Below are 23,253 nucleotides of genomic sequence, written 5' to 3' on the forward strand. Positions count from 1 at the left end.
TTACAATTGTACCTACTCAGCCGGACGAAGGTTAAAGTATGCCAAAAGTTAAAAAAAAAAGTATGAAAGTTCAAATCGCCTCCCTTTCGCCCCATTCAAAATAAAACAATTACAAAAAATCAAACCTATACATATTTTGTATTGCCGCATTTAGAATCGCCCTATCTATCAATAAAGAAAAGTATTAGCCTGATCGCTAAATGATATAGTGATAAAAAAAAGTCAAAACGCCAGAATTACGTTTTTTTGGTTGCCGCAACATTGCATTAAAATGCAATAACGGGCAATCAAAAGAACATATCTACACCAAAATGGTATAATTAAAAACATCAGCTTGGCGTGCAAAAAATAAACCCTCACCCAACCCCAGATCATGAAAAAAGGAAACGCTACGGATTTCAGATTTTTTTTTTTTTTTTTTTAACAAAGTGTGGATTTTTTTTCACCACTGAGATAAAAAGGAACCTAGACATGTTTGGTGTCTATGAACTCATAATGACCTGGTGAATCATAATAGCAGGTCACTTTTAGCATTTAGTGAACCTAGCAAAAAAGCCAAGTGTGGGACTGCACTTTCTTTGCAGTTTCACCGCACTTGGAATTTTTTCCTGTTTTCTAGTACATGACATGGTAAAACCAATAATGTCATTCAAAATTACAACTCGCTCTGCAAAAAATAAGCACCCACATTGCCATATTGATGGAAAAATAAAAAAGTTGTGGCTCTGGGAAGGAGGGAAGCGAAAAACGAAAATGCTAAACCAAAAAAAGCTCTGGGGGTTAAGGGGTTAATGAGAGAAAAAATTAACTTCTTTGAATTTACCAAATGGCTGTAATGAAACAAAGAGAGAAAAATGTAAAGGGGTCTGAATTCTTTCCATACCCACTGTATTTCCTGGGACAACACAGCTCCCAAACCGACCTCAGAGGCATCTGTCTGGAGTACGAACTCCTTAGTGAAGTCCAGTGTCACCAAGACCAGCTGTCTGCACAGTACGAGCTTCAACTCCTGGAATGCCATATCAGCTTCAGAGGACCATTTGACCATCGATGACTTTGTGCCCTTGATAAGATCAGTCAGGGGGGAGGCTATAATGATGAAATTCAGGATAAATCGCCAATGGTATCTCACAATTCCCAGAAACGCCCTAACCTGCTTTTTGGAGACCAGATGTGGCCACTTTTGGATTGACTCCACCTTGTCTACTTGTGGCCTTATCTCGCCTCTTCTAATGATGTAGTCCAAGTATTTTGCATCTTCGTTACCTATGATGCACTTCTTTGGGTGTAGGGTAAACCCTGCCTTCTTTAGTGCATCCAGGACCACCTGGACCTTCTACAGGTGCCTTCCACAGTCCAGGCTGAATATAATAATGTCATCCAGATAAGCTGCAGTGTACTTTTTCTGAGGGGCTGTTCAGCACCTGTTCACACTTAGTCTATATTTGGATGTGCCGGTCAGGTTTTTGAAATGTATTCTTTAGCCTTCTGATCGTGCACTCCGCCTCCTAGCCACAGGTGTTTTAATTACAGCAGGTCCAATACCCCTCCACAGAGAGAGAGAATTTTAGTCTACGAAGAGGTTTCACATGTACCCATTCAGATGGAGACGTTTATTCTCAGCGAGGTAAGGCAAGTGTAGGACCTGGTATAAGAGAGATGCCGTAAAGGGGCTACCAGGTACACATAAAATTGGCCATTTTTACGCGCTAAACGCTCTCATTTTTCATATTTCTAGTGCAGTAATGCAGTTCAAATTTCGTGTTTCTAGTTTGCATGTTTCAGCGCTGCAGTGTGCTGCCTTATTTACTTAACTATATACGAGTTGGCGACTCTAGGTTCTGCACCTGTTCACACTTAGTCTATGTTTGGATGTGCCGGTCAGGTTTTTGAAATGTATTCTTTAGCCTTCTGATCGTGCACTCCGCCTCCTAGCCACAGGTGTTTTAATTACAGCAGGTCCAATACCCCTCCATAGAGAGAGAGAATTTTAGTCTAGGAAGAGGTTTCACATGTACCCATTCAGATGGAGACGTTTATTCTCAGCGAGGTAAGGCAAGTGTAGGACCTGGTATAAGAGAGATGCTGTAAAGGGGCTACCAGGTACACATAAAATTGGCCATTTTTATGCGCTAAACGCTCTCATTTTTCATATTTCTAGTGCAGTAATGCAGTTCAAATTTCGTGTTTCAAGTTTGCATGTTTCAGCGCTGCAGTGTGCTGCCTTATTTACTTAACTATATACGAGTTGGCGACTCTAGGTTCAGCACCTGTTCACACTTAGTCTATGTTTGGATGTGCCGGTCAGGTTTTTGAAATGTATTCTTTAGCCTTCTGATTGTGCACTCCGCCTCCTAGCCACAGGTGTTTTAATTACAGCAGGTCCAATACCCCTCCATAGAGAGAGAGAATTTTAGTCTAGGAAGAGGTTTCACATGTACCCATTCAGATGGAGACGTTTATTCTCAGCGAGGTAAGGCAAGTGTTAGACCTGGTATAAGAGAGATGCTGTAAAGGGGCTACCAGGTACACATAAAATTGGCCATTTTTATGCGCTAAACGCTCTCATTTTTCATATTTCTAGTGCAGTAATGCAGTTCAAATTTCGTGTTTCAAGTTTGCATGTTTCAGCGCTGCAGTGTGCTACCTTATTTTCTTAACTATATATGAGTTGGCGACTCTAGGTTCAGCACCTGTTCACACTTAGTTTATGTTTGGATGTGCCGGTCAGGTTTTTGAAAAATACTTTTGGACATGACTGTAAGCAATGCGTAAAAAATTATTAAAAAAAAATGATAATTCAAAGATGTGGGGCTAGTGAGGGTAAGAATAGGAATGCCCATTCAGCTTTGTGAACCTGAATGCATAGAGGAGCAATCAAAGATGGAAATGTCACAAAGGTACAAGGAAGAAACTATATATTTGGCTTAGTATGCAATATTAATAATAACTATACATTTACTGTGCTTTGTGAAAATAATGCTATTGTAGTAATAACCTTTTAAATAACTGATGAAATGGTAGTAACACCAAATTAATTACACTATAGGATACATTTGACAGACATTTATGGATTTCCAAAAATACATGTATCAAGAATATAATTAAAAGATGGAAACATTCATCTAAGTGGCCTGGATGACACAAAGTATAAAAAAAGTATAATGAGCATTTTAGATTAAACATAATCCCAAGAAGACTGAACGAGTCAATGAAGTGAAGCGTAACTATGGCTTTTTCAAGAGGAGATATGAAAGCGTGGCGCCCACTGTGATGACCAACATCTGGCCCTGTACTACATTTGAATGGCCAACATGTAAATACTCAATTTCCCCTGTAAGTATAATTATAGAAAATGTATAATGATGATAAATAAATCAGATACAGAAGTGTAGTGTGGTCAACTATATTTACCCGCCTCTTGTACCCTTCAAAATTGATTATTTTTAACACAACATAGGATGCATTGCTGCACACAGTGTATCAGTAATAGAGTTGTGTTTTTGTTGCCTTCATGAAGTTTGTATTCTAATCTAAAAGCAGTGTACTGCTACATTTGTAAATATTGCAATTTCTTTTCAGTCATGCAGAGGTGTAGTACAGTCCCATATACTAGTTAATTGGCTTCTTATAAAGTTGGCCCTAGTATGTGTTTGCGTCTGAAAGGAGGAAATTACATTGTGAGCCCCAGAGGGGACAGTGATTGATGTGAATCTTTGTACAACACTGTGAAATATTTTAGAGCTATTAGGCAACACGAAATAAATAAATCTGTTCTTGCAGTATCACAGATTACATTTCCAATAATGTCATTCTCCTGTACCAACCACTGATTATCTAACAACACATGTGCTTCTTCTGTTTACAAAGAGGTTCTTCAGCAGCTTCAGACTCTGCTAGACAAATTGGTGTCCCAGCTGTTATAAAAAAACACATCATAAATCACGCCTCAAATGCTAAACACCTTTACTTTAGAAGGATGAGGGCACCAATCAATGGCGTACAGGAAGTCACTCTTCATAACAGTATTCTCCCAAAGCCTCAGCTTTTGTGTGAGAAGACCCTACTCTGAATGTTAAGAATATTAGAAGTAATTTCTGCTGAACTGTATGCATTTTATTACTGACAACAACCAATTAACTCAGCCAGGATAGTTGAAATTCCAAGTCTCAATCATGAAGGCATTGCTAGGATCAGAAAATATCAGGGACCTAAGATATATGTTTTTTTCCCCTATTTCATTCAAAATAAATTTTTGTTTATGTATATATACATATATAGTACTATGCAAAGCTTTTAGGCAGTTGTGGAAAAAAAATGCATAAAAAAAAGAAAAATCTAAATCAAATCAGTATTTGAGGATACTACACTTTGCTTTTAAAACAGCATCAATTCTTCTAAGTACACTTGCATACAGTGTTTGAAGAAATTTGGCAGGGAGGTTTTTCCAAATATCTTGGACAGCTAACCACAGGGCTTCTGTGGATGGAGGTTCACGCAAATCTAATTGTATGATGGATAAGTATCTGCCTGTATTTCTTAGCATTGAGGCCACTAAGGAATGGGTATTGTCGAGGACCATAAACACAGTTGTCACTGAAGGAATCAGTTGATAAAAGGCACATCATGCTTACTTACTTTCAAAATCAATTGTCTAGTAGTGCCATCAACTGAGGTCTGGCAGTAACCAGTGGGACCCAGTTACAACAATATTCAGATAAGTCTGGCTAGAAGTGGTCTTCATGGAAGAACATTGGTCAAAAATCACACCGTCAACATGAAAGTGAGGCCAAGCAACTCAACTATGCACGAAAACATCGGAATTGGGGAGTAGAAATATAGTAGAATATACTCTGGACTGATAAGTTAACATATGCAATATTTAGCTAAGAGAATGCTATAATGAGTATTTCCAGACAGTAGTGATGCATGGTGAAGGATTGTTGCGAGAGAAAGGAAAAGCACAGATCAGCGCCGCACCCACAAATGATGTCACTTGCGGAGTAGATGCTGTCTAACAGAATGTCACCCCAGCCTGTAGACATGGACCATACTGTAATCAGGCTTACATTAGCATTCCTTGCCTGTATCTGGTGGGGACATGCTTGTCTTTGTTCCCCTCTGCAGGGGGCTTCTCCAATACACAAACCTGTATAGAGACTGCAGACAGGGTTTCTGGAAGGTTCTTAATCCTTGGAGCTATGTTTAAGGGGGTGGGTGTTGGGATCAGCCCCTTTGTTGGGCAGAGATACTAAGAGTGGTAGGACAACAAGCCACATGTTCTGTTAGTCGATGCTGTGTGCTTTGAAGGACAAGGATCTGCAGCTGCAGCTGGATCCTGGTATTTATGTATGGAGATTGGAGATCATTTTGCCACATGGAATGGTGATGTCTCACCACCGGACTGAATCTGAAGACTGCGGTGACTTGCGAAGGGATGGGATCTTAAGCTGAGGTGAGAACCCGGTGACCGTGTTTATTGTTAGAAGCTGCCACGTGGGACTGTGTTGTGTCCCTCATCTGCTGGAGCCATTGAATTCACTCAAGGACTATTTATTTTTCCCTGGCGTCAGATTGCCGGGTGGCGCCCCCGGATCTGCTCTCTTTGTGTGGACTCATTGTGGGAACTCATTGTGGACTACTTACGGATGCTGCAGAATTACTTTCATTTGAGTTGTCTCAGTTCTCAGTTCCAATAAATCTTGTTGAATTGTTTATTGGCCTGGTGTCTCTTTCTGCTCTGTCGCATACCCCATCACAAACTGGTGGCAAGCAGTGGGATCAGAGCTGAGGGAATGGAGGACAGCGGCTCATCAATGTCTGGAACTGGAACTGGACTGTGGGGAGTTTACAAACAAAGGCCCGTGAATTAGGAGTCTGCTATAAAGGACTGACCAAGGACCAACTAATTAGGGCTTTGATAGGAGCTTACCTGCAAGATAGAATCGAAGAAGGATTCCTACAGCAAAGAGAGGAAAGACAGGAGCTGCAGGTAAATACTCAAAAAAGTCAGTGGGTTGTGTGGTATGAGGAGGAGATGGCATTGCTTGGGGATGAAGCCACCATAGAGGATAAGAGGGAGGCCATTCACAAAGCTAAGAAGAGGCAGCGCATGGTGGAAGCAGCTAGAAGCTCCAGACAGACTGTAACCACAGCACCCACCATGAGGGAATTCCCAAGGGTGTCCCATAAGGACTTTAACCCATTTAACAAGGCTGCAGGTGTCATTGAGGGCTTCTTCCAGGACTTCGAACATCAATGTCGATTAATGGAAGTCCCGGAAAGGGAGCGAGTCAGACATCTGGTGGGGCTTTTAGATGGTGGACAGAGCTATGGACCCCCGGTGGAGCACTGAGTATGAGGAGATAAAATAGGCCATTCTTGAACATTATGCTGTAACTTCAGACACTTACAAAGCGCAGTTCCGCTCCTTAGCCTGTGAGGGGAAAGTGTATTTCAAGGTATATGCCCACAGGCTCAAACAAGTGTGTCACCGCTGGCTGGAGGGAGAGGGGGCCTTAACTTGGGAGGCCTTCCTTCAGGTCATCCTAAAAGAACAGTTCTACGCCAAATGCCCAGCTGAGATTCGGGAATGGGTGCGAGATAGGAAATCAGTGACAGTGGAGCAAGTTGCTCCACTGAAGCCTCAGTTTAAAAATGTATTGGGGGATGGAGTAAAAACTACCAACACCCCACCACCAGTGGTCTCTTGTCCTTCAGTCCCCAAAGTTTGCTGTCCCAGTAGACCACCACCTCATGTTGATATCCATGTGACTCACCTTCCAGCTAGTCCTGCCTCTTCCTCTGAAATGCTACAAGGAGAGAAGGTAGTAGAGCGCAGGTACTATGGATGTGGGCATCTCGGGCATCTGCAGGCCACATGCCCAGCTATACAGTCACTATACATCACTCTCATTTTCTTCTTTTGAGGTCCACACCATCAGGCTCTTTGGTCCCCTCTCCCTCAGAGTAGCGGTCATATACTGGTTCCCAGGCTCACCCACCCACTTCCTGGACCATTTCTCTGCCTGGCTTCCACACTCCATGTCCACAGAACTACCCACCCTTATCCTGGGAGACTTCAACATCCCCATTAACAGCCTCACTTCCACATCTGCATCCCAGCTTCTATCACTAACCCCTTCTCTAAGCCTCTCAAAGCTCTCAACCTCTGAAACACACAAAGACGGTAACACCCTTGACCTGGTCTTTGTCCTGCTCTGTTCAGTCACCTACCTAGATAACTCATGGCTTCCCCTCTCTGACCACAACATTCTATCCTTCACACTCAAAATTCCTCGCCCACCCCAGCACTCACCTACCTACCACACGTTCAGAAATCTACATGCTATTAACCCTCACACACTTTCAGACTCCTTACACTCATCACTGTCCCCAATCTCCTCTTTTTCCTGTCCTGATCTGGCTGTACATCACTACAATGACACTCTTAAGGTACCGTCACACTTAGCGACGCTGCAGCGATACCGACAACGATCCGGATCGCTGCAGCGTCGCTGTTTGGTCGCTGGAGAGCTGTCACACAGACCGCTCTCCAGCGACCAACGATGCCGGTAACCAGGGTAAACATCGGGTAACTAAGCGCAGGGCCGTGCTTAGTAACCCGATGTTTACCCTGGTTACCATCCTAAAAGTAAAAAAAAACAAACACTACATACTTACCTACAGCCGTCTGTCCTCCAGCGCTGTGCTCTGCACTCCTCCTGTACTGACTGTGTGAGCACAGCGGCCGGAAAGCAGAGCGGTGACGTCACCGCTCTGCTTTCCGGCTGACCGACGCTCACAGCCAGTACAGGAGGAGTGCAGAGCACAGCGCCGGGGACAGACAGCGGTAGGTAAGTATGTAGTGTTTGTTTTTTTTTACTTTTAGGATGGTAACCAGGGTAAACATCGGGTTACTAAGCGCGGCCCTGCGCTTAGTTACCTGATGTTTACCCTGGTTACCAGTGAAGACATCGCTGAATCGGTGTCACACACGCCGATTCAGCGATGTCTGCGGGGAGTCCAGCAACCAAATAAAGTTTTGGACTTTCTTCCCCGACCAGCGACAGCACAGCAGGGGCCTGATCGCTGCTGCCTGTCACACTGGACGATATCGCTAGCGAGGACGCTGCAACGTCACGGATCGCTAGCGATATCGTCTAGTGTGACGGTACCTTTAGAAGCACCCTGGACCAAGTAGCTCCCCTCACCCTCAGAACCTCCAAACAAAGAGTAAAACAGCCCTGGCTCACTTCGCAAACCCCATTTCTCCAGCGATGCTCTAGGTGTGCTGAATGCTTATGGAGGAAAACTCGCACACCAGAAGGCTTCATACACTTCAAATTTATGTTAAGGACCTATAACTCTGCCCTTCACCTTGCCAAACAGACCTACTTCACCACTCTGATCTCCTCACTATCCAACAACCACAAGAAACTTTTTGACACCTTTCACTCCGTCCTCAGGCGAAAAGCACAAGCCCCTATCACAAACATTTGTGCTGATGACCTGGCCTCCCACTTTATAGAAAAAATAAATAATATCCATCTGGAAATCGACTCCCAGACACCAAGTGCCGTGACTCCCATCCCTCCCTGCATCTCCCCTGGCTCACTCTGCACATGCGATTCCTTCACAGAAGAAGAAGTCTCCAAGCTCCTCTCTTCTTCTCATCTGACTACATGCACCACCGACCCCGTTCCCTCACATGTCCTCCAGTCTCTCTCTCCAGTCGTCACAACTCACCTAACTACAATCTTTAATCTCTCCCTCTCCTCTGGCATTTTCCCCTCCTCCTTCAAACACTCTATCATTACTCCATTACTAAAGAAACCCGCCCTTGACCCATCCTGCACAAATAACTACAGACCGGTCTCCAATCTCCCCTTCATCTCTAAACTCGTGGAGCGCCTGGTCTACTCCCGCCTTACCCGTTACCTCTCCACTAATTCCCTCCTAGACCCTTCACAGTCCGGTTTTCGTCCCCTACATTTGACAGAAACTGCACTCATCAAGGTGACCAATGACCTTCAGACAGCAAAATGTAACGGTGACCACTCTCTGCTCATTCTTCTCAACCTTTCTGCAGCTTTCGACACTGTTGACCAACCTCTCCTACTCTCCAGGCTCCAGTCACTAAGCATTAAGGGCACTGCTCTCTCCTGGTTCTCCTCCTATCTTTCTGACTGCTCCTTCAGTATTCTGTTCTCTGGCTTCACTTCATCTCCTCTTCCGCTCACTGTCGGGGTACCTCAGGACTCAGTCCTTGGCCCTCTTCTCTTCTCCCTCTACATGGCGCCAATTGGACAGACCATCAGCAGATTTGGCTTTCAGTACCATCTTTATGCTGATGACACACAACTATACATGTAATCCCCTGACCTTACCCCCGCTGTACTACAGAACGCCACTGACTGTCTGAAGTCTCCAACATCATGTCCGCTCTCTATCTGGAACTCAACCTCTCCAAAACTGAACTTCTTCTGCTCCCGCCATCTACTAACCTCCCTAGATCTGACATTTCCCTCTCCGTGGGTGGCACCATAATACCACCCCGGCAGCAGGCGCGCTGTCTGGGTGTTATGTTTGACTCCGATCTCTCCTTCACCTTCCATATACAATCTCTTGCCTGCTCTTGCCGCTTACACCTAAAGAACATCTCTAGAATCCGCCCTTTCCTCACCATGGAAACAACAAAAACCCTCACTGTCGCCTTGATCCACTCCCGCCTGGACTACTGCAATGCTCTATTAATTCGCCTCCCCCTTACTCGAGTTTCCCCTCTCCAGTCTATCCTTAATGCAGCAGCCAGGGTTGTCTATCTAGCTAATTGTTACTCGGATGCATCTGCTCTTCGCTAATTGCTACACTGGCTGCCCATTCATTACAGCAGGATACAATTCAAAGTACTTGTTCTCACCCACAAAGCTCTCCACAGTGCGACACCCCATACATTTCCTCCCTCATTTCGGTCTATCGGCCTAACCGACTGCTCCGCTCTGCAAATGACTTTCGACTAACCTCTGCACTAATCCATACCTCCCACTCCCGACTCCAAGACTTCTCCTGTGCTGCGCCAATCCTCTGGAATGCTCTACCCCAAGATATTAGGACCATCCACAATTTGCATAGTTTTAGGTGCTCCCTCAAAGCACATTTGTTCAGAGCGGCCTACCACGTTCACTAATCAAAGTCATTTTATGTTTGTGTGTAGCCCATTCACTATCTCCTTCGATCCCGCACCCCCTAAAGATGGCTGGACCATCATTGTAAATACACACCTGTTCTTTGTATCTCCCCCACCTCATTGTAGATTGTAAGCTCTCACGAGCAGGGTCGTCTTATTTTGCTTTAATTATTGTATTGTTAACGTTGTTACTTATGACTGTTGTGCTTGAAACTGTTTAACTGTAAAGCGCTGCGGAATATGTTGGCACTATATAAATCAAGATTATTATTATTATTACAGTGGAGAAATCGGTCTCAACCTCAACAACCACCTCATGCACCATCACATAGATATCAGCCTCCAGGTTCCCTTACCTCCGTCCCCAGAGTGCACATGGTACGTGATGATAAACCTAGGTTTATCATGGGATATAATAATAACTGGGGTGGCCTTAAGGCGATTTTGCGCAGGCATTGGGACATTCTGACGACGGACCTTCAAACTGCTGATGTGGTCAGTGCACAACCCCTATTGGTAGCTAGAAGGGCCCCTAATTTTAGGGATATACTATCTAGGAGCCACTATAGGAGACGGACTGTGAGTATCAATCGGGGCATTAAACTCCGAGGTTCGTTTGCCTGTGGTGGTTGCAGCATTTGCCCGCATATGGGGACCACAAGACACTTTTTTGTTCATCCCCAGAATGGTAGTCGGCACAGACTTCTTTCATACATAAACTGTAGGACTACGTGCGTTATCTACGCCCTTATTTGCCCGTGTCAGCTTATATATGTGGGTCAAACGTCGCAGGAATTGCGACGGAGAGTGCAGAAGCACTTCTCCACCATTAATCTGGCTTCCAATGATGCATCCAAGGGTAAAGTTCTCACCCCTGTGGCGGCCCACTTTCTTGCTCATCATGCGGGCAGGGTTACCAATACCAAGGTAGTTGGCCTGGAGCATGTCCTTGTCTCTAATAGGGGGGGCCCACTCAAGCCATCCCTGTTACGCCGTGAATCCCGTTGGATTTTCAATCTGTCTTCTGTTACCCCAATAGGTCTCAATGAAGAACTCCTTTTTACGGGCTTCCTGGGATGAGATCTGTCTGGTTGGTTATCTCATGGTTTGGTGCCTCTTTGGACTGGATGGGTCTGGATTCCTCTTCCTTCTCTAGAGTCGTCCCTGATGGACCTCGTGTATAGTCCGCCTATTGGGAATCACTTTTTCCTCCAATCTAAAGTGGACTCTCTACGTTCTAATTGGACTTTTTTGAGGATTCATCTATATTACGATCGGCACCTTACTGTGTCTGCGGTTGGATTTGTATAGCAACATGATGGCCTTTATTTATTTGCACTGCACTTTATATCTGCTGATGGAGTGGGCTACTCTAGTGGTAGTTCATTGGGTTTTTATTTACACCCTTCGGTGTTCTTATTAAAATATATGTACTAGATGGTATCAGGATAGGGTTTAGCCTCCATTTGCTGCACTACATACTGTGTACAGGTATTTTTGGCTCATGGGGCATCAGGACATGATGCATGTTTGACACATAATATAGGGATTCCTCTGGCTCATGGGACATCCAGGTAGTTCTTCACTTATGCTGGCTTTCATCTTGTTAGCCGGTTTGGGCATATGGTTGGGGCTGATCAGCTTCTTTTGGCTGTTCTTTTCTCTTCCCTAGCCCATTGGGCATAGTTCCTGCCCCTACTCTTTTTTTGGGGTTGTCCTTTATGCATAAGATAGATTTCAGTGTATTCTACCGGTACATTTGATTCCTCTGTTCTGGCATGGCTGTTATTATCTTTTCAGTCGTCCTTACGTTTCCTTCCCATACTAGTCTGTGTGTAGTATATACATGTATTTGCTGTATATTTATTCAATAAAGATGGTGCTTATAATGACATTATTTATGCTGCAGACGTGTTTACAATACAATTGTATGGGTTGGATTTGGTTGGTGGCTGTTTCTTGGCGTGTTTGTTTATTAAAATTGCATGCCTGTGAGGTTGTCCCCCGGGGGTTGATTGCTGTGTGTGCATGTTTCTTGTCCATTTTGGGCATTCGGTACGCCTTTCTATTTTTCAGTCTCTTGATTATTATTATTTTTTTTTTAAATGTATATATATATATATATTTATATATATATATATGTATATATATATATATATGTATGTATTTTTTTCCCTTTATTTTTCTTTATTATTTATTTTTTATTTTTTCTTAGTTTCTCTTGGGTTTGTTATTTATTTTTATTATTTTTTCTTGGGTTAGCGTTCCGCTGTTTACATCTATAACTAGGGCCTCTGGTGCATAATTGCACCTCCATCTAGCTCCTTCTTCTGTATGTATGTGTATGCATTTGTATGCATATTTATACATGCATATATGGATATTTTGCCTTGGGACTGATCACCCCTTGGCTGGGCACACTTTTGTAGGCTCCCCGGTTCCGGTTTAGGATCTCTACCATCCTTATTATAACATATATTTTCTTAATACCTCTATCCCGTGTCTGTGCATATACATATATTTTTATAACTATGGGCTTTCCTGTTGCCAGGATTCTTTGTTCCAGCTGTTGCTTCACAGCTGGGCTTTTGGTGCTTTTGCGCCTGTGTTTTTGGCTCTCCTTCAGCTTGCTGTGTGGGTGTGGCTTTCATCGCTCACTCTGACAGCGGCCGCCTTCTCTTCCCCGCCTGGCTGGACGTGGGACTGGCTCCTTATCTCAGCTAGCTCCGGCTGCATTTTGGCTGGCACTTTCATTTCAGGACTTTCTGCACATTTGCAGCTTCTTTGCTCAGTCACAGGTGGGCCGTTTGTTCTAATTTATTGGGATGGTATTTATACAGGGTTTGGGACACATGTTGGTACTTCCCCTGACGAAGCCCTCTCTTGAAGGGCGATACGCGTGGGGATGCTCTGGTCCCTGTCCTGCTTGCTTGCCTGGCTGCCCACGGACTCTGCTCTGGTCACCACTTGGGTAACCCCTTCTTCTAGTGCTCTGAGGTTTTTCCTGGCGGTTCCAGTGTTTTTTTTTTTTTTTTTTTTTCTCTCCCACTGTTATTTTGGGATCCTGTTGCTTTACTGGCTTAGGGTAGATATTTTTGTCCCATGAGCCGTTCGGGCTAAATGCACTATTTGGGTGTTTACTGGCCACTTAGGATTTTGTATACATCCGCCTGGGTTGGATAGTTTGTCCTGTGAGCTGGCCACGTATGGTCTGCATCTAGTCCTAGGGTACAGGCAGGCTTATAGCATTGGTTTTCAGTATGCTTATTATGGGTTATATATATTATTGTACTCTGTATTTACTGAGTGTTATGGACAGGGCCTTGCCTTTCTGTTTTTAAGTATGTTTTATTATGTTGTGTGTCAATAAAATCTTGTGTTTTTTCCTACATTATGTTTTCATTTTTTATACGTGGTGTGCATAACTGGAGTGATACTTTTCTATCTGCTGGTTATATTGGGAAGGTGAGATACAGCGCAGCTATTACCGATGTGGGCAGACTGGGCATCTGCAAGACACCTGCCCTCAGGGTCAATTGAGGATTGACCCTACACCAAATCAGCCTATCAATTATTTACAGTCAAACACAATGGAGGAAGAGGTGCCACCCCTACAAATTGATTTGCCTAATAGCTCAGAAATCCATGTTCGACCATCAGGGGTTTATGGGGTGCGGGACACAGCCACGAGTTCCCTTAATCCTCAAAGAAAGCACTTACAAGAGGTAATGCTGGATGGTGGGAGAGTTCTTGGCTTTTGTGACTCTGGGGCATTTCTCACCATAGCTGATCCCAGAGTGGTTCGGCCAGAGGCAATACAGCATGGACCTGGGATTACCATTGAATTAGCTGGAGGCCAATGGAAGAATATCCCAAAAGCAAGTGTAGAACTGGACTTTGGCTTTGGGGTCAAGCAATGTGTGGTTGGGGTGATGAGGGGCCTGCCTGCCTGCAGATACACTATTGTCTTAGGAAATTATGTGGGAGAGCTACAATGTCGATTTGTGGGTGCAGGAAGTAAAGTTTAAGTCAAAGAGGATGTAAAATGGTGCCCGCCTTTAAGCCTACAACTGCACCGTACAATAACGATGAGGCAGTCGACACAAACACTAATGGATTGTCCAGACAGGAGCCATGAGTTATGTCGGCCATGTTTACGTGTACTTGTCAAGCGACCTGTTGAGGCTCAGGTCACTAGTATGTGCTCCACTTGAGGGGGGAAAAGGGGTTGTAACAGAGTGTCTCCCCAGCCTGTACACATGGACCATACTGTAATCAGGCTTACAATAGCATTCCTTGCCCCATATCTGGTGGGGGCATGCTTGTTTTTGTTCCCCTCTGCAGGGGGCTTCTCCAATACACAAACCTGTATAGAGACTGCAGACAGGGTTTCTGGAAGGTTCTTAATCCTTGGAGCTATGTTTAAGGGGGTGGGTGTTGGGATCAGCCCCTTTGTTGGGCAGAGATACTAAGAGTGGTAGGATAACAAGCCACATGTTCTGTTAGTCGATACTGTGTGCTTTGAAGGACAAGGATCTGCAGCTGGATCCTGGTATTTATGTATGGAGATTGGAGATCATTTTGCCACATGGAATGGTGATGTCTCACCACCATACTGGATTTAAGGACTGAATCTGAAGACTGTTGTGTGGTGATTTGCGAAGGGCTGTGATCTTATGCTGAGGCGAGATCCTGGTGACCGTGTGCATTGTTAGAAGCTGCCACGTGGGACTGTGTTGTGTCCCTCATCTGCTGGAGCCATTGAATTCACTCAAGGACTATTTCTATTTCCCTGGTGTCAGATTGCCGGGTAGTGCCCCCAGATCTGCTCTCTTTGTGTGTACTCATTGTGGGAACTCATTGCGGACTACTTACGGATGCTGCAGAATTACTGTCATTTGAGTTGTCTCAGTTCCCAATCCCAATAAATCTTGTTCGATTGTTTAACAGCCTGGTGTTTCTTTCTGCTCTGTCGCATACTCCATCACATGCTGGTCTCTGCTTTTCCTTCACTCTGGGTATTCTTCTTATAAAGCGCACTGATAGTGCGCTCTCTTGCCAGCTCATTACTTCTGATCAGATCTGGAAGCGTATTGCACAGTGACAAGGATCTACTGAGAATACATCGGAATTGATAACCGAAGCACGCTCAGTTGTATAGGGACTAGCTCAGCACCTGAAATGGACATGAATGATGACACTTCATTTCAGGGAACAGTCAGAGGCTGTGGCAGTGACTGCTGATCCTTAGTTTCGGACCACCCCTTTAAAAGTTTGTGATTGATAGTTATGGCAGTCCTCTCCAATATATTGTGCCTACATTTCCCTTAGTTCCAGCCATGGATGCACTATGCAGAGCAGGAGACCCACTACCAGTGGCGTATCTAGTGGTGGGGCAGTCGGGGCATTTGCCCCAGGTATAACTGTCAGTGGGGTTCCGTCATACCACCTGCTGTGGGATAGAAGGTGCACAGTATGGGTGGCGGAAATGTGTGAAGAGACACTAAGGTCAGGGGAGAATGAAAGGAGACAATATGGGCAGAAGGGGGAATGTGTCACGAAATAGTATGGGAAGAGAGAGAATGTGTGAGATGACAGTATAGGAAGGTGAAATGTGTGAGGAGACAATATGAGGAAGGGGACAATGTGTGAGAAGAGAGTATGGGGAGGGGGACAGTAGGGTGAAATGTTTGAAGGGACAGTATGAGGGGAGAAAAGTATGAGGGGACAATATAGACTGGATAGTGTGATACACTAACAGCCCAACTGGTATATTAACAAGGCCACAGAATGCTTACGTTCAAAAATTGAAAATTTATTGACAATAAATAGCATAAAAAATGTGTATTTTACACATAATAATACAACAAGATGCCTCCAATTCAATAAACCGGTACTGGGTGCGTTGCAGGTATTTTAGCCAAGAATAGTATTAAAGATATATATAAAGAACATTTCCATTTTGTCATGTGACTTCTATCTAATAGCTAAAGATGTATATTTATGCTCTACTGGGCTACTGAGGAAAAAACCCACTGTGCTATGGAGCCAGGACAGCTCTACAGCAAGGGCTATAACATGGCCTACATCATTTACCATTAATAAATCTCAATCTAAATTATGGCCAAAGCATCATGTATATAAAAGCACCTGGATGATGTACACTCTGTTTGATGAAGTAGTTACACAGGGGAACCCCAGTAGTGACCTAATAAGGAGACATAATTACCTCTGCACACACACACAGGACCGGTGCGATACCCCTACGCGCGTTTCGATAAGATTCTTCTTCCGGCGGCGTGTGTGACACGCAAAAATGGGGGGCCATTGACTATAGTGGTGCAGTTTGAGTCAATGTGTGCTCTGCTGAGCCTCATTTTTGGCCTTGTGTGCCTTCTGGAGGTGGACACCTAGATGCAGTCTACTACATGTCATAAAATGATGCTCGAGAGAGCACACGTTGACTCTGCATGTACCACAATAGTCAATGATTCCGTTGGTGCATACACCAGAATCCCGTTTTGCATGGAGGGCTCGGACATAAGCCCCAATGGGACCATTGAATGTGGTGAAGAACCTTAGTGAAGAACCTTAGTGAAAAGGCACTAAGATACCTGAGTATACATGTTTATTTGTGATACTGACTTCATCTAATCAGTACTGTGGTTAATGTATGGTCAGCTGTTTGATGATGACTGTTAAGGACATACTGGGAGTTGAAGGTTCATGTGATACAAATGTTTATGGGGCTGGCGAACATCACAATTGATCACCGTACTAAGCTTGGTGCTGTATTCCTGTACTTATAGTGGTTCTGGTGACGTATTTCTGTACTATTGGTGGTTGTGATGCTGCATTTCTGTATTTATGATGGTTTTGGTGATGTTTTTCCTGTACTAATGGTTTATCTTGAGATGTATTTCTGTACTGATGGTGGTTCTGGTGATGTACCAGGAGGAGTAACTATAAATGCATTACATTGTTTGGAACAGCCTGCTGCAGCTTCCTCAGCGGTGAACACTTTCTACTTCCAGCTCTCTGATAAGAAAAGCAGCATGCGAAAGTCTTCTGTGACTACTTCTCCACCAATCACCATCACTGTTTAATTGGATGCTGGTGAGGTTTGGAACATTTCCCACGCTGTCATCTGTGTGATAGCATAAGAAAAAACAACTCTGATCAGCAGTAAGTTCGTTACCGCCGGTCAGAGAGCTGTGTTTCTCCTGCTGTCACACAGATGACAGCATGTGAGCCAGCAGCTGTGACCGGCAGTAAAAAGGTTACCACCTGTCACAAGCAATGGCTGATGAGAATACTACTCTCATCATCATACCCCTGGTCTCGCTAATAGCAGAGAGTGTCCATAGTAGAGACTATTCACTAGCCAGCACCTGTACAATAAATAAGTAAATTAAATTAAAAATGGCATGAGGTCCCTACTATTCTTGATTATCTGCACAGGTAAAACGGACAGCTGCTGGCTGCAGCCCTGAGCTGTCAGCATTATCTTATATAATAATGAAAAAACAGCATGGGGTCATCCTCATTTTTGACAAACAGCCAAGCTGAAACAGACAGCTGGGGGCTGTATTCTCAGACTGGAAAGGAGCCATGGATATTAGCCCTTCCTAGCCTATAAATAGCAGCCCCCAGCCACCCCAGAAAAGGCGTATCTATTACATGTACCAATTCTGGCTCTTTGCCTGGCACTTCCCACTTGCCCTGACATAAAGCCCAGGGGTTAGTAATGGCGAGGCATCTATCAGAAGCCCCCATTACTAACCCATTAATCAAATGTAATAAAGACATAGTAAAGAGATAATCTATTAATCACCATATCCCATGATGATCTGCATGGCTATCCAAGCCAGCTGGAACACACTAAGCAGAGCGTGAGAAGCTATACCTGTGACCGGCGGTAACAATAATGACATCACCGCTGGTCACACGCAGCCTCGTTCTCACGCTCTCCTCAGTGTAAGCCAGCAATTCAGGGATGTATTAACAGAAGCATACAGTCTATATCACGCAAAGTCATTATTGCCTCTACTCATCTTTGGTAAGACCTGATCTGGAATACTGTGTCCAGTTTTGGGCACCACATTTTAAAAAAAGACATCAACAAACTGGAGCAAATTCAGAGAAGAGCGGCCAGAATGGTGACTCGTCTGCAAACCATGTCTTATGAGGAGCAGTTACAGGATTTGGAAATGTTTAACTTGCAAAAAAGGAGACTTAATAGCTGTCTACAAATATCTCAAGGGCTGACACATTGTAGAAAGATCATCTTTATTCTCATTTACAGTACATAAGGAAAGACTAGAAGCAATGGGATGAAACTGAATGGGAGGAGACACAGATTAGATATTAGAAAATACTTTTTGACAGTTAGGGTGATCAAAGAGTGGAACAGGTTGCCACGAGAGGTGGTGAGTTGTCCTTCAATGGAAGTCTTCAAACAGAGGCTGGACAGACACCTGTCTGGGATAATTTAGTGAGTCCTGCTTTGAGCAGGGGATTGAACCAGATGACCCAGGAGGTATCTTCCAACTCTACCATTCTATGATTCTAGGTCACATCATGGTGTGACCGCTCTCCAAACCATTTGGATCGTCGTAGGACATGCCCATTAATGGATTATCAGAGGAAATGTGAGTATAACTGTTTTTTTTATTTTGTTTTTGATGGATAAATAGGTAAAAGAGGGTCAGGTAGATTTTATTTCAAATAAAGGAGTCTGTGTGTAATTAAAATGTAATAAAGACTTTTCTCTGTCTTTATTACATTTAACTATGGGGTTACTAATGGGGGTGTCTTATAGACAACTGTCCATTACTAACCCTTGGGTTTAATGTTAGCAATCCCACAACTATTACCCCACTTGCCACCACACCAGGGCAAGTGGGAAGAGTGAGGCTAAGCACCAGAATTGGCACATCTTATCAATGCACCATTTCTAGCATGGTGGAAGGCTGATGTTCTTAGTCTTGGAGGGGGTCAATATCCATGGCCCCTTCCTAGGTTATTAATATCAGCCAACAGCTGTCTACATAGCCTTTGCTGGTTAGTAAATTTAGAGGGTACCCCACATCTTATTTGGGGGTCTGTTGTGAATTCTGTGGTCAAGCTCCCTCCTGTGGTCATGAGTGGTACTTCGGCTGGTTCTGTCTATGAGCTTCCTCTGGTGGATGTGAGTGGGGCTGCGGCTTCTGAGTTTCCTTCCTCAGGTGACGAGGTTAAGTCGTTAGGTGCTGCTCTATTTAACTCCACCTAGTTCTTTGTTCCTGGCCTCCAGTCAATGTTCCAGTATTGGTCTTGCTTTCTCCTGGATCGTTCTTGTGGCCTGTCTGCCCTGCATAAGCTAAGTTTTGCTTGTGTTACTTTTGTTTGCTATATTTTCTGTCCAGCTTGCTATATTGGTTTTTCTTGCTTGCTGGAAGCTCTGAGACGCAGAGGGAGCACCTCCGTACCATCAGTCGGTGCGGAGGGTCTTTTTGCCCCTCTGCGTGGTTGTTTGTAGGTTTTTGTGCTGACCGCAAAGCTATCTTTACTATCCTCGGTCTATTCAGTAAGTCGGGCCTCACTTTGCTAAAATCTCTTTCATCTCTGTGTTTGTATTTTCATCTTAACTCACAGTCATTATATGTGGGGGGCTGCCTTTTCCTTTGGGGAATTTCTCTGAGGCAAGGTAGGCTTATTTTTCTATCTTCAGGGCTAGCTAGTTTCTCAGGCTGTGCCGAGTTGCATAGGGAGCGTTAGGCGCAATCCACGTCTACCTCTAGTGTGGTATGATAGGATTAGGGATTGCGGTCAGCAGAGTTCCCACGTCTCAGAGCTCGTCCTATGTTAGTAACTATCAGGTCACTTTGTGTGCTCTTAACCACTAGGTCCATTGTGGTTCTGAATCACCTGTTCATAACAGGGGTCTACCCTAAACTAACCAGTAAAGGCTAAGCAAACAGCTGTGAGCTGATATTAATAGCCTAGGAACCTTAAAGGCTATTGGCCCCTTCCCACAATGCTAATTATTAAAATTACTGGGAACCCCATGCCATTTTTGTCATATATTTTTATTTATTAACAAGTACAGTAAAACACACAGCCAAGGTAACTTTAATTCACAGTCTGCAGGTGTTCCAGCAGCTGGAAACACAAGTAACCTTATAGTGTCCTACAAAGTTTCTCATGAGGTTTCCGGGCCTTGAAGCTGCTGGGAGAGGCTCTGAACTCTGATAATCTTTAAGGTTTCCTAAATTCACAGCCACTGGGTCTCACAGTAGTACGAGTACAAGACTGATGAATGCCGGAGTGCCGAGTGCCAGACACGCGGTGGTTCATCAGTCTGGCACTGGCTCTGCGCAGCATAAGAACCAAATGCAATGAACTCAGGTGAACTTACAGTAAGGTTATTTCAGCTCACAGTTGCCCTGCCCTTGTGAGAACCGGGCGCAGTGAACTGAGATAACCTTACTGACGTCACCTCAGTTCTCAGCATCTGGGTCTTGCAGAGCACAGCTCCAGTGTATCTAAAAAAATAATTAAAAAACGATGAGGAGTCCCCCCATTTTAGATAACCAGCCAAGCTAAAGCAGAGGACTGCATCCTTCAGTTGTCAGCTTTGTCTTGGCTGGTTATCAAAAATAGAGGGGTCCCAATGCATGTTTTATTATTTAAATAAATAATAAAAAAAAAACATGAGATCCTCCCAGCCTAAAAATAGCAGCCCACAGCAGCCCAAGAAAATGTGCATTCTTCCCACTTGCCCTGGTGCGGTGGCAAGTGGATTAATAGTATTTGCGTTGATGTCAACTTTGCCAGGTCAGTTTACATCAAGCCCAGGGGACAGTAATGGAGAAGTGTCTATAAGACACCTCCATTACTAACCCCATAGTGAAAAATAAATAATGACACACACAGAAACAAACTCCTTTATTTGAATTTCTGTTACTCATTTATTACTTTAAACAGAGGCGTATCTAGGGTTTCTGGCACCCGGGGCAAGAATTCATTTTGGCGTCTTCCGCCCTCCCTCCCCCCCAGCACACATGCGATTTGCACACTTAGTCATGTACCGACGAGCTCCCCACCCTAATGCTCTCAATGTTCAGTGAAAAACAGAGAAGCAGATGAGAAGCTCGTTGTCACAGGACCACAAGTATGAAAGTCACATATGAGTGAAGTGTCCATGTGACGACTACTGGAACCTGCAGAGCTGAATCCTGACATCGCAGCTTCTGAACTCTCACAACTAATGCACTGCACACTTTTAGGATTCTCCCTTGCCGGTGGACGGTTATGTCACACAAGCATGTGATTTGTATACTTCTGACCACATTCCGACTAGACGTGCCCGGCCTAGCTCAGTTCATTTTCATTGGCTGAGGCCACACATGTCTAGTCGGCACGTGTATGTAAATCACCAGCACGAGAGAATCCTGACAGTGTGCAGGGCGCACTGTGAGAATTCAGAAGTCTGCAGTCACAAAGAATGACTGCAGACTCATCACAAACCTGGACATCCTCTTTAATGCTCCTAATATAAATAAAAACATGAGATTTAGTATCACAAATAACATTTGCATCCAGGTACCTTAAAGATGACGTCGTCTCTGGAGTCATTCTTCTTTTCTTCATCTTGTCCAGACCCCATGATGAGTTTTCTCATCCACACCCGTTTCTGCAGACCTCCATCTTCTCCGCTCTTTTGCAGAAAATCTCCACACGATACCCCTAAAGATATGTGTCATTATAATGCTCCTGAATACAAAATTGCCCCTCACTATATTGTCTGCACAAAATATGACCCCCACACTGTCCCTCTTATGGTACATGCTCTTCACACTGACCTCTCCTTTTCATGCTGGCCCCTTCTTCACACTGTCCTCTCACACTGTCCCCCTATAGGGCCCAGTATTTATACTGTACTCTCTCATCACACTCCCCCTCCTTGGTATACTGTCCCCTCCTGACTGTGCCCTTACACTGTCCACCCATGCTACGCCCCCACTACTCAGTTTCTATTCTGTGCCCACTCACTTTTCTCCCCACCTTCTGTCTCCTCACACTATTCCCCTCCCTCCTCATACTGTCTCCTCTCACATCCCTCCTGTTCACCATACTGTCTAGTCATATACAGTTAGGTCCATATATATTTGGACAGAGACAACATTTTTCTAATTTTGGTTATAGACATTACCACAATGAATTTTAAACAAAACAATTTAGATGCAGTTGAAGTTCAGACTTTCAGCTTTCATTTGAGGGTATCCACATTAAAATTGGATGAAGGGTTTAGGAGTTTCAGCTCCTTAACATGTGCCACCCTGTTTTTAAAGGGACCAAAAGTAATTGGACAGATTCAATAATTTTAAATAAAATGTTCATTTTTAGTACTTGGATTGAAAACCCTTTTTTGGCAATGACTGCCTGAAGTGTTGAACTCATGGACATCATCAGATGCTGTGTTTCATCCTTTTTGAAGCTCTGCCAGGCCTTCACTGCGGTGGTTTTCGGTTGCTGTTTGTTCGTGGGCCTTTCTGTCTGAAGTTTAGTCTTTAACAAGTGAAATGCATGCTCAATTGGGTTGAGATCAGGTGACTGACTTGGCCATTCAAGAATATTCCACTTCTTTGCTTTAATAAACTCCTGGGTTGCTTTGGCTTTATGTTTTGTGTCACTGTCCATCTGTAGTATGAAATGACGACCAATCAGTTTGGCTGCATTTTGCTGGATCTGAACACACAGTATGTCTCTGAATACCTCAGAATTCATTCGGCTGCTTCTGTCCTGTGTCACATCATCAATAAACACAAGTGACCCAGTGCCACTGGCAGTCATGCATGCCCAAGCCATCACACTGCCTCCACCGTGTTTTACAGATGATGTGGTATGCTTTGGATCATGAGCTGTACCACGCCTTCGCCATACTTTTCTCTTTCCATCATTCTGGTAGAGGTTGATGTTGGTTTCATCTGTCCAAAGAATGTTCTTCCAGAACTGTGCTGGCTTTTTTAGATGTTTTTTGAGCAAAGTCCAGTCTAGCCTTCTTATTCTTGATGCTTACG

Source organism: Ranitomeya imitator, chromosome 1, assembly GCF_032444005.1.
Source record: "Ranitomeya imitator isolate aRanImi1 chromosome 1, aRanImi1.pri, whole genome shotgun sequence".
Taxonomy (NCBI): Eukaryota; Metazoa; Chordata; class Amphibia; order Anura; family Dendrobatidae; genus Ranitomeya; species Ranitomeya imitator.